Genomic DNA, 12,608 nt, shown 5'->3' on the forward strand with positions numbered 1-12,608 from the left:
AACTTTATTGCTATATGGAATTCCAATAAGCCATCCTAAACATATTCAAATAATTAAATCCTATGTAAATATATATATGGTGTGTGAACACCTTAGTAAAATATTTGAAGATGGGGTTAGAAAAATAATCTCTTGCTTGTAAGAATTGTATCAATATAGTTTCTGAGTAATAGATTCATTAAGATTACAAATTGAATTTCTTGCCTATTTTTTTCTAAAAGAAAGTACTATTTCTTATTTTAAACATTCACTTTTGATCTCCATTATAATTAATTATACACATTTATGTTAAATAGAAAATATATATTAGCTTATCTATTAGGAAAATGGTAGTTTTTTCATGCTTTCCCTTTCAGAATTTGTCTAAACATAATTAATCAACATGTCTTCCCAAGTAAATGATCTGCTACTTACAAACAACTGGACAATAAAATTATTTATGATTATGCAATCTTTATTATGTTTTTCTCTGAGTCTATATTGCATAAGTAGCTTTTGGATACATTTTATCTACATAAATTTGAAAGTTGAAAATCTTTTTGTGATTCCCAAAAATGCACCTGGATAAACATTGTTCTCAGAGAAGAGGGAGTTTGATATAGACACACACCTCCAAACTGAATAATTCAGAGATGCAAAATCATACAAAGGTTGACCTATGATCTATTCAATATGTCCATATTAATTTTTTAATATAATAAAACTAGAGTCCCAGTGCACGAATTCGTGCATGGGTGGGGTCCCTTGAAGTGGCCTGTGGGAATTGAGATGAAAATGACAGTCCAACACTGCCTGCCACTCCTGTCTTCCACTCCAGCTCATCCTGGCCCTGCTATGCCTGCAGCATCAGCGCTAACCAGCTAAGAGCCTTGTGTCTTGTGCCTGTTCTAAGGGGGTTGAGGGGGCCTGGATGTGATCAGCCCTCCGCGAAGGTGGTTGGATGCCCTTGCTAGTCTGGGATCTGGATCCGTCCAGTTGACGTTTGGGCCGGCTGTCGAGAGCCACCTGATGGCTGCTCTTATATCGTTTCTTCCTTGTGGAGCATCTAGGGAGGGGAAGCGGCCATGATGCCCAAGGCTGACTTCCAGGAGGCCGGTGGCACTGTCGGGACCATGCCAGTAGCGCTGGTCTGTCAGTGCCTGGCCCATTCTCTGGAGATTGGACCTGTAGGACTACTGAAGGAGTGGCTGCTGCCAGGCTGGTGGGCCACTGGGATGGGCCAGTCAGCTGAGCAGCACTCTCTCTCACTGTGTGAGCACACCGACCATCATGGGGCAGCTCCTGTGCTGAGCGTATGCCCCCTGGTGATCAGTGCACGTCATAGCCTGGTAGCCTGGTCGACTGGTCATTTGATCACTTAAGCTTTTATATATATAGATGAGTGCATACATGTGTTTGTGTGTGTGTGAGTGTGTGTGTGTGTGTGTGTGTATTTGCACCAGGTACTCATAATCATGTATAATTTAGGTAAACATTAAGAATGTACACCAAATAGTAGGATTATATCTTCAGCTATTTAAAATGTACATCATCCAAAAATGATAAGCAGCCAAAACCCTTTCTTTGCTGAAGGAGAGGCAAAATTGCAGAATTATTTTTGAAAACATTTTGTTTTTTCTTATAAATTTAAACATATACCTTCTATATAATCAGTAATCGCACTCTTAGGTATCAACCCAAGAGAAATAAAAACCTCTATTTATACTAAAACCTTATGTTAATGATTATGGTATTACTATTAATAACCACCAAAACAACAATAACAATGAATGGATAAATTATGGCATAGCCACACAATATTATAACACTCAGTGATAAAAGATATAAACTATTGATTCATGATACAACATTAATTAATCCCAAATGAGTTATGTTGGGAGAACCAAGATGGCAGCATAGGTAAATGACAGTAATCACCATCTCCCACAGCCACATCAAAATTACAACTAAAATATAGAATAACCATCATTCACAACCACCTGAAATCTGGCTCAATGGAAGTCCTACAACTAGAGAAGTAAAGAAAATATATTGAGACTAGTAGGAGGGCAGAGGCACAGAACAAGCTGGTCTAACACCTACATTTGGTATTTCTTTTTCATCAGGAGGGATATCTCAACTGCAGAGGCCTCCCAGGAGAAGCACGTGTTCCCAGCCTCACATCAGATCCCCAGCCCAGGTTTCCAGACATGAGAAGATAAGTCCCCCTAACTTTGGGCTTTAAAAACTAATGGGAATTATGGCTGAGTGGCTCAGAGGATGTTGGAGACTAAGGCAGTTTCTCTTAAAGGGCCAATACTTGAACTTACAAGGTACCACTTCTTCTGAGCTCCAGTGCAGGGCAGCTGGGTGGGGGCTTTGGGGGGATCCAGGGACATACAGTAAGGAACTGGATTGTCTGGCATTGGGGCCAGAACATAGGGGTGGCTTTATCCTAGACTAGAATGATTTTAGGAGTCATTATTACTATGCTGGGACCACATGTGTCACAGAGCTGACTGGCAGCCATATCTGAGTTTCCATCAGCATGGCCAACACTGTTCTCTTCACCCTGGTGAGTCCCTGAAACCCTACTGCATCTCATTTGCAGTACCATCTAAGCTGTTTGCAGCCACTTTTTTACATGAATGGCATGCCCCTGCTCAGGGTTCAGAATTTTCTATAATCTCTCAAACAAGAAACAGCTGGCATAAGCATGCCCCATATCTATCAATAAGAGACCCAAGACTCAACACTAGTACCAGCCTGCATTGCTTCACAACTGAGCCTTGCCAGGGTATTTCCAAGCCCAGTAAAAGTAGCATCTACCTGCAGATATCTCTGTAGCGCTTGCCGGATGTCCCCAGGTAGTGGCTGACTTTGCACATCCTGGGAGGCTCCAGAGCCAGTGCATGCTCTAGAGAGATTCAGACCATGCCAGATTATAACTTGGCACATCCACAAGTGACACACTCAATTGACAGACTCAGCGAGCACTAAAGCTCTACTGAAACAAGTCCTGCTCCATAGGGTTGTCTCCTGCACAGAAGCTCTTCCACTGTATTTGAAGGTAGTCTTCAAGCCAATTGGCCTGAAGATCAATTCCTCCCAGTGATGCCACTAGCAACCAAGGCCCAACTTAAAACACTGAGCACACAGCCCACACAAGGGTGCACCTAGAGTGCCCAGCACAGGTGACTGGGGAGGTTGAGCCACTGGATCATAGAGGAACCTACTACACAAGTTGACTCTATGAATTACAGGAGACATAGAAGCTCTAAGTAATACATAGAAACAAACACAGGGAAGCTGTCAAAAATGCAGATACAAAGAAACATATCACAAATGAAAGAAATGGAAGCAAGCAAACTACTGGATACAGAGTTCAACATAATTATTATAAGGTTACTCAAGGATCTTAATGAGAGCTTCAAGGGATGTATGAGAGCACCAAGGAACATAGTGAGCCTTTTAAGGATCTTAGTGAGAATTTCAAAGAACAAAGAAATGAAAAAGTACCAGCCAGAAATTAAGCCCACACTAACTGAAACAAAGAATAATTTATAGGGATTCAATAGTAGAGGAGAGGATTCTGATAATCAAATCAATTATTTGGAATATGAGGAAGCAAAAAACATCTAATCAGAAGAGCAAAAAGAAAAAAAAGAATCCAAAAATATGAATATAGTATAAGGAGCCTCTGGGACAACTTCAAACATACCAACATTCACATATAGGATTGCCAGAAGGTGAAGAGAGAGAGCAAGATATTGAAAAAACCTATTTGAAGAAATAATGATAGAAAATTTCCCCAACCTGATGAAAGAAATAGACTTACAAGTCCAAGAAGCCCAGAGAGTCCCAAACAAGAGGAACCCAAAGAGGCCCACACCAAGACACATCATTATTAAAATGCCAAAGGTTGAAGATCCAAAATGGAGGGCAACAGGACTACAGGAGGGAGTGTGACAGAGTAAAGAAGTGAGAGGGATGTGTGTGGACATGTGTGGTATGTGTGTGGGTGAGTGAGGGGACAAATAGATACTGCAGGAGTCCCAGGGACTGGCAGATGGGGCTCTCCTACACAGGGAGTCCCGGCTACCACCACAGGCACCCTCAGGCCACATTGGCTTTGGCACGCAAACCATGCCATCTTGTAGAGGGGAGCAAAGGAGGCTAGGAGTGCTGCCACACCAACATCCAGAGAGTACCCCTGGACCTGTGCAGGGATCTGCTTGCCAGCCATAACCCATATGGAACCACCATGGTGCTCCAGCAGTGAGCAATCCAGTACCACACATGGGTCCCATATATCTGCAGTGATAGTGCACCAGAAAGACCTCCTAAGCTATGCCTCCTAGCAGGAGCCCAAACCCAGTATCCCAGGATCCCACACCTCAGGTACCCATGCTGAGTGCAAGCTATGGGTACCTCATTTCCCGCTCCATCCCGGATCCCAATACAGAACCACAATCAGGTACATACTACACCTCCCACCCAGATAGAGTAGTTGCCCAGTGAGCGCCCTGCCCTTGGCAAAGACAGAGCCTCAGCCCAGTGTGTGCTATGTCCCAGGCAGAAACACAAACTTGGGCCAGTGGATGCTCTGCCATCAATACAGAGCATTCGGCTGGTGTGCACCCCACCCCAGGCACAGACAGAGCTGCATCACAGAGTGTTCTATGACCCAGATGCAGACAGAACCTTTGGTCTCTACATGCTGTGCACTCAGCATAGACAGAGCTGTTGCCTGACATGCGCCCTACCCCTAGCCCAGATCAGAGCTGTTGGTGTGCCCTGGAAAGCCCAACCACAGGTCACAGGACCACACTACAAGTGTACTGCAAGAGGGACCTAGGGCACCATCCTGCCTTGGGGGCTGGGGCCACACAGTGAACGGCATGTTTGAGGGCTTTTAGCCCTCACAAAGAGTCACACACCAGAGGAACTATGCACCTGCCACCTCCAACCCCAAGAAACAGATAACTGAGGGATCAGAACCATGGGAGAATGGGATAAAACTCAGATAAGAGCCAAAAATGTGCGAAACTCAAGGCAGACCCAGCCCCTGCGGCCAGCAATTCCAGGACCATTGGACTGCTAGGGGCTTTAACCCCTCAGAACCCGAGAAGGCAGCCCAAGGACAGAAAGAGAAGCAAAAATATGGAGACAAATAAACAACCTGCAAAGGAACGAATAGAAGGAATCTCCAGAAGAGGAACTAAATTAAATGAAGGCATGCAATATGTCAAAAAAATTCAGAGTAAGAGTCATACAGTTCATAAACTGGATGGATGGGAAAATCAATAACTTACATAAGAATCAAGAGAAAATAAAAATTAATATAGCTACAATAAAAAACACAATGGAAGGTTTCAACAATAGACTAGAAGAATCTGAGGACTGAATTAGTGAGTTAGAAGACAGGACAGTAAACACACCCAATCTGAACAGTAATTGGAAACAAAAATTAGAAAGCCAGAGGAGAACCTAAGGGAGCTTTAGGACAACATAAAACAAAGTAACATATGTATAATAGGGGTTCCAGAAGGACAAGAAGAGAAGCAAAGTTTGAACAACCTATTTGAAGAAATGACAGAAAACTTCCCTGATTTGGGGAAGAAAAAATTCACACAAGCACAGAGTCCAAAACAAGATGAACACAAAAAAGATGCACACAAAGACATGTCATAATTACAATAACAAATGTTAATGACAAAGAGAGAATCTTAAAGGCTGCAAGAAAGAGAGAGAGAGTTACCTACAAAGGACCTTTCATTATATTATCAAATTATTTCTCAACAGAAACACATCCGTTCAGAATGAAATGGAATGAAGTATGCAAAGTGATGAAAAGCAAGGGTCTGAGACCAAGAATACACCATCTAACAAGGCTATCATTCAAAATTGAAGGGGAAATCAGGAGCTTCATGGAAAAAAAAAAAAAGTTAGGGGAGTTTTTCACTACCAAGCCTGCAATGTAAGAAATGTTAAAGGAACTGTTGTAAAAAGAAGAAACAGAAAGGGAAGAAGGAACACAGGCATAAAGAATAAAAATGGCTACAAACAAGTACCTATCAATAATAACCATACTTGTAAATGGACTAAAAGTACCATTCAAGACATAGAGTGGCTGAATAGATAAAAAAAAAACATGACCCATATATTTGCTGTCTACAAGAGACCCCCCTCAGAACAAAGGATTCACACAGACTGATATTGAAGGGATGGAAAAATAGTCCCCAGGCAAATTAAAATGGAAAAAAAAAGTCAGAGTGGCAATACTTATATCTGACAAAATAGACCGCAAAATGCAGGCCATATCATGAGATAAGGCAGGCCACTTCATAATACTGAAGAGATTAATGCAACAAGAGGATATAACCCTGGTAAGCATATATGCACCAAATGCAAGAGCACCAAAATACATAAAATAACTTCTGGGAGACATCAAGGGAGAAATTGACAGCAGTACAATCATACTAGGGGACGTTAATACCCCATTGACATCACTGGATAAATCCTCTAGACCAGCGGTTCTCAACCTGTGAGTCGCGACCCCTTTGGGGGTCCAATGACCCTTTCACAGGGGTCGCCTAAGACCATTGGAAAACACATATATAATTACATATTGTTTTTGTGATTAATCATTATGTTTTAATTATGTTCAATTTGTAACAATGAAATTGGGGGTCACCACAACATGAGGAACTGTATTAAAGGGTCGCTGCATTAGGAAGGTTGAGAACCACTGCTCTAGACAAAAGAAATAGCAATCCTAAATGACTCACTATATCAGATGGACTTAATTAACATCTTCAGAACATTTCACCCCAAAGCTACAGAATATATATTCTTCTCAAGTGCACATGTGACATTCTAAAAGATAGACCACATATTGGAACACACACAGTCTCCACAAATTCAAGAAGATTGAAATCATATCAAACATCTTCTCAGATCACAATGGCATAATATTAGAAATAAATTATAATAAAAAATTCAAACACTTGGAGGCTAAATAGCACGTTATTAAACCATGATTGGGTTACCAAAGGGATCAAAGAAGAAATTAAAAAAATCCTGGAAACAAATGAAAATGAACACACAACACTCCAACACCTATGGGACATAGTGAAAGCAGTCCTGAAAGGGAGGTTCAGAGCATTACAGACCTAAACTCGAAAAACAAAAAAAACTGGTAATAAATTATCTAATTGTACAACTTAAAGAATTAGAAAGAGAGCAGCAATAAAATCCCAGAGTGAGGAGAAGGAAAGAAATAATAATGATCAGAGTGGAAATAAATGACATAGAGACCAAAAACACAACACAAAAGATTAATGAAACCAAGAGCTGGTTCTTTGTAAGGATGAACAAGATTGATGAACCTCTAGTCAGGCTCACTAAGAAGCAAAGAGAGAGGACTCAAATAAACAAAATCAGAAATAAAAGAGGTGAAATAACAACAGACCCCATAGAAATACAAAGGATTGTAAAAATAAATAAATAAATACTATGAACAACTCTATTCCAACAAAATGGTCAATCTAGAAGAACTGAACATATTCCTAGAAAACTACAACCTTCCAAAACTTAGTCAGGAAAAATAAAAAAAATCTGGATAGGCTGATAACTATGGAGGAAATTGAAACATTCATCATAAAACTTCCAGCAAATAAAAGCCCTGGGCCAGATGGCTTCACTGGGGAATTTTACCAAACATTCAAAGAAGAACTAAAACCTATCCTCCTCAGACTAGTCCAAAAAATTCAAGAGGAAGAAACACTTCCAAGCTCTTTGCATAAAGCCGGCATTACCATAATCCCAAAACCAGATAAAGACACCACAGAGAAAGAGAATTACAGGCCAATATTTCTGATGAACATAAATGATAATGCTGGAGACCAATTCCAGCATGTCATAATTTCAAGAGTTTCATCAAAAGGTTGATGAGACTTGGGGACTCAACAGGGTTGAGTCACACATGTAGTCACCTGTTGGGAATGGCTAAAGGCATTTCCCCAAACCTGAATAGGAAACTGATTGTGCTGCCAGACAGTTAAAGGGCATCTTAATCTACATGCTATTGCCTCCTACTGGCCAAACACCCAAATAGCCATAGGCTAATTCCCCCATTCTGACAATGGACTCTGTATGAATCCCTGACCCTTTGATGTGTATATCTCTGCCTCGCCTCAGGACAAGTTGTGTTAATAAAAAGCATGGGGTCCTAGGGACGGAGACAACCTAAGACCTTAGACTTAAGACCTTAGATCTTAGCTCCTTTAGCTAAGCTCCTCTGACCCCCAAATGCCTATCAAAATTATATCTCGTCTCCAGACTCTTTATTAGTCTCTGGATTCCTATAACATCTATGCATAGCCCCTTCTCCAGGTTCCTGAACCCTTCTTGATGCTGGGGGGGAAAACCCGGAAGATAAAATCCTCAACAAAATTCTAGAAAATTGGATCCAGCATTACATTAGAAAGATCACACAACATGACCAAGTGGGATCTATTCCAGGGCTGCAAAGATGGTACAATATTCGTAAATCAATAAATATGATATATCATATAAACAATTTTAGAGGCAAAAATCACATAATCATACCAATCAATGCATAAAAAGCATTTGACAAAATCCAACACCCTTTTTTCCTTTTTTGATAAAAACGTTCAACAAAATGGAAATAGAGGTATCATACCTCAACATAATACAAACCCTATATGACAAGCCTACAGCCAACATCATACTCAATGGGCAAAACTAAAACCATTTTCTCTAATAATGAGAACAAGACAGGGATGCCCACTGTCACCACTCCTGTTCAACATAGTACTGGAAGTGCTAGCCCTAGAAATCAGACAAGAAGAAGAAATAAAATGTCTAAATTGGAAAAAAAAGAAGTAAAACAGTAATTATTCACAGGTGACAAAATATTGCACATAGAAAACCCTAAAGGCTCCACACACAAAAAACTACTAGGTTTAATAAATGAATTCTGCAATGTAGCAGGATACAAAATTAACAACCAGAAATCTATGGATTTTTTATACAAAAATCATGAAGTCACAGGAAGAGAAACTAAAAAAGCAATCCCATTTACCATTGCACCAAAAAAATTAAGAAACCTAGAAATAAACTTAACTAAGGAGATAAAAGACCAGTACTGGAAAACTACAGGACATTGTAAAAAGAGATTGAGGAAGACATAAACAAATGGAAGAATATACCGTGTTCATGGATTGGTAGAATCAACATCATTAAAATGTTCATACTACCCAAAGCAATCTATAGATTTAATGCAATTCCCATTAAAGTCACTAATCAACTGAGAGATGCAAATCAAAACAACAATGAGATACCATCTCACACCTTTCAGAATGGCTACCATCAACAAATGACAAGTGCTTGTAAGGATGTGGAGAAAAATCAACCCTCGTACACTGCTGGTGGGAATGCAGACTGGTACAGCCACTGTGGAAGACAGTATGGAGTTTCCTCAAAAAGTTAAAAATGGAACTCCCACTTGACCCAGTAATCCCACTTCTAGAAATATATCCCAAGAAACCAGAAACACCAATCAGAAAGGATATATGCACCCCTATGTTCATAGCAGCACAATTTACAATAGCTAAGATTTGGAAACAGCCTAAGTGCCCATCAGCAGATGAGTGGATTAAAAAACTGTGGTACATCTACACAGTGGAATACTATGCAGCTATAAAAAGAAATTCTTACCATTTGCAACAGCATTGATGGAACTAGAGAGCATTATGCTAAGCTAAATAAGCCAGTCAGAGAAAGATAAATATCACATGATCTAACTCATATGTGGGATATAATGATCAACATAATTTGATGAAAAAGAATAGGTCCAGAGACAAATGGTAGGGGAGGGGGGTGGGGTTAGGAGAGCAACCAAAGGACTTGTATGCATGCATTGTAACATACCCAATAGATAAGAAATTGGGGCAGTGGGGGCTTGCCTGGGTGGGAATGGCTGGGGGGGGGGGGTCAATTGGAGGAAAAGAAGGCATATGTAAAAATTTAGAGAATAATTTTTTTTACAAAAAAAGATGTTTTTGAAGGGAAAAAAAGTAAGTCAACAACAACAACAAAATACCAATGACATATTTCAGACTTAGAACAAACTCTCCAAAAATTCATATGGAATAAAATAAGACCCCGAGTAGCTGGAACAATCTTGAGAAAGAAGAACAAAATTGGAGGGATCACAATACCAGACATCAAGCGATATTGCAATTCCACTTTTCTCAAAACTGCCTGGTACTGGCACAAGAACAAACATATAAACCAATGGAACAGAACCGAGATCCCAGAATACGACCCAAGCCATTATGCTCAATTAATATTTGACAGAGGTAACAGCATACAATGGAGTTAAGAGAATCTCTTCACTAAATGGTGTTGAGAAAATTGGACAGATACATGCAAAAAAATGAAACTAGACAACCAACTTACACCATACACAAAAATAAGCTCAAAATGGATAAAGGACTTAAACGTAAGAAGGGAAACCATAAAAATCTTAAAAGAATCCATAGGCAGCAAAATATCAGAATTATGTCTTAGCAATATCTCTACTAATGCAGTTCCTAGGACAATGGAAACTAAGGAGAAAATAATCAAATGGGACTACATCATAATAAATAGCTTCTGCATAGCAAAACAAACCATCATCAAAACAACAAGAGAGCCCACTGCATGGGAGAACATATTTGCCAATGCTATCACTGATAAGGGCCTAATCTTCAAAATTTATAGGGAACTCACACATCTTAACAAAAGGATGATAAACAATCCAATCAACAAATGGGCAAAAAACTTAAATAGACACTTTTCAAAAAGGACATACAGAAAGCCCTGAGACATATGAAAACATGTTCAAATTCACTAATAATTTGAGAGATGCAAATCAAAATAACAATGATATACCATCTCAAACCTGTCAGAATGGCTATCATCAACAAATCAACAAATGTCAAGTGTTGGCAAGGATGTGGAGAAAAAGGAACCCTCATGCACTCCTGGCGGGAATGCAGACTGGTGCAGCCACTGTGGAAAACAGTATGGGGTTTCCTCAAAAACTTAAAAATGGAACTCCCACTTGACCCAGTAATCCCACTTCTAGGAATATATCCCAAGAAATCAGAAACACCAATCAGAAAGGACATATGCACCCCTATGTTCATAGCAGCACAATTTACAATAACTAAGAGTTAGAAACAGTCTAAGTGCCCATCAGCAGACGATTGGATTAAAAAATTGTGGTACATCTACACAATGGAATACTATGCTGCTATAAAAAAGAAAGAACTCTTACCATTTGCAACAGCATGGATAGACCTGGAGAGCATTATGCTAAGCGAAATAAGCCAGTCAGAGATAGATAAATATCACATGATCTCACTCATTTGCGGACTATAATGAACAACATAAACTGATGAACAAAAATAGAACTAGAGACAGAGAAGCATCAAACAGATGGTCAAACTTCAGAAGGAAGGCAGCGGAAGGTGGCAAGGAGGGTATGAAATCAACCCAAGGACTTGTATGCATGCGTATGATCATAACCAATGGACACAGACTCCAGGGGTGTGAGGGCATGTGCTGGGGGTAAGGGTGGCCAGGGAGAGGTCAATGGGGAAAAAAGGAGACATATGTAATACTATGTGGAATACTTTATGCAACAAAGAATTTTTTTAAATGCAATATTTAAAGACAAAGAGACAATGTCACCGCAATAAATTTAATGAAAAACTTTAAACTAAATTACAAAACTTAAAATTAAGTAAATCTTATTAAAAACAGAAATAATTAATACTCAAAACTCATTAATTTCTCATTATTTTATTACATTTTACTATCTATGCCTTAAGGTTATTTATATTTATTTATCTGTATTTTGGATAAAATAAGTAATTAAAATACCCTCTTATCCTCCGTTTCTATTTCTGTAGTTTCAGTTACCCATGCTCAACCTTGTTCTGAAAATATTAAGTGGAAAATTGCAAATAAACAATTTAATAAACAAACAAACAAAAAAAGACAAAAAGTTACTCTTAAAAGCAGCAAGAGAAAAGCAGTTGGTTACCTACAAGTGAGTGCCCATATGACTGTGGACTGATTTCTCAACAGAAACTGCAGGCCAGAAGAGAATGGCAAGAAATATTTAAAGTGATGAATAGCAAAGACCTACAACCAAGATTACTCTACCCAGAAAAGCTAGCATTTAGAATTGAAGGTCAGATAAAGAGCATCACAGACAAGAAAAAAGCTAAAGGACTATATCACCACTATACCAGTATTATATGAAATGCTGAAGGGTTTTCTTTAAGAAGAGGAAGAAGAAAAGATACAAGATATGAACAATAAAATGGCAACAAACACATATCTACTAACAATTGAATCTAAAAATAAAAATAAATGAAGACATCTAATGAACGAAATAACCTGTTAAATAAAATAGGATCAAAGACATGAAAGCATGGGACAGACTGACAAATCTCAGTGTGAGACGGGGGTGGGAAGAGATTAACTAAAGGTCATGCCTATGGACACAGTAGGGTGGTGAAGGTCTGGGATGGGGTGAGTGGAGAGGG

Source organism: Myotis daubentonii, chromosome X, assembly GCF_963259705.1.
Source record: "Myotis daubentonii chromosome X, mMyoDau2.1, whole genome shotgun sequence".
NCBI classification, from domain to species: Eukaryota; Metazoa; Chordata; class Mammalia; order Chiroptera; family Vespertilionidae; genus Myotis; species Myotis daubentonii.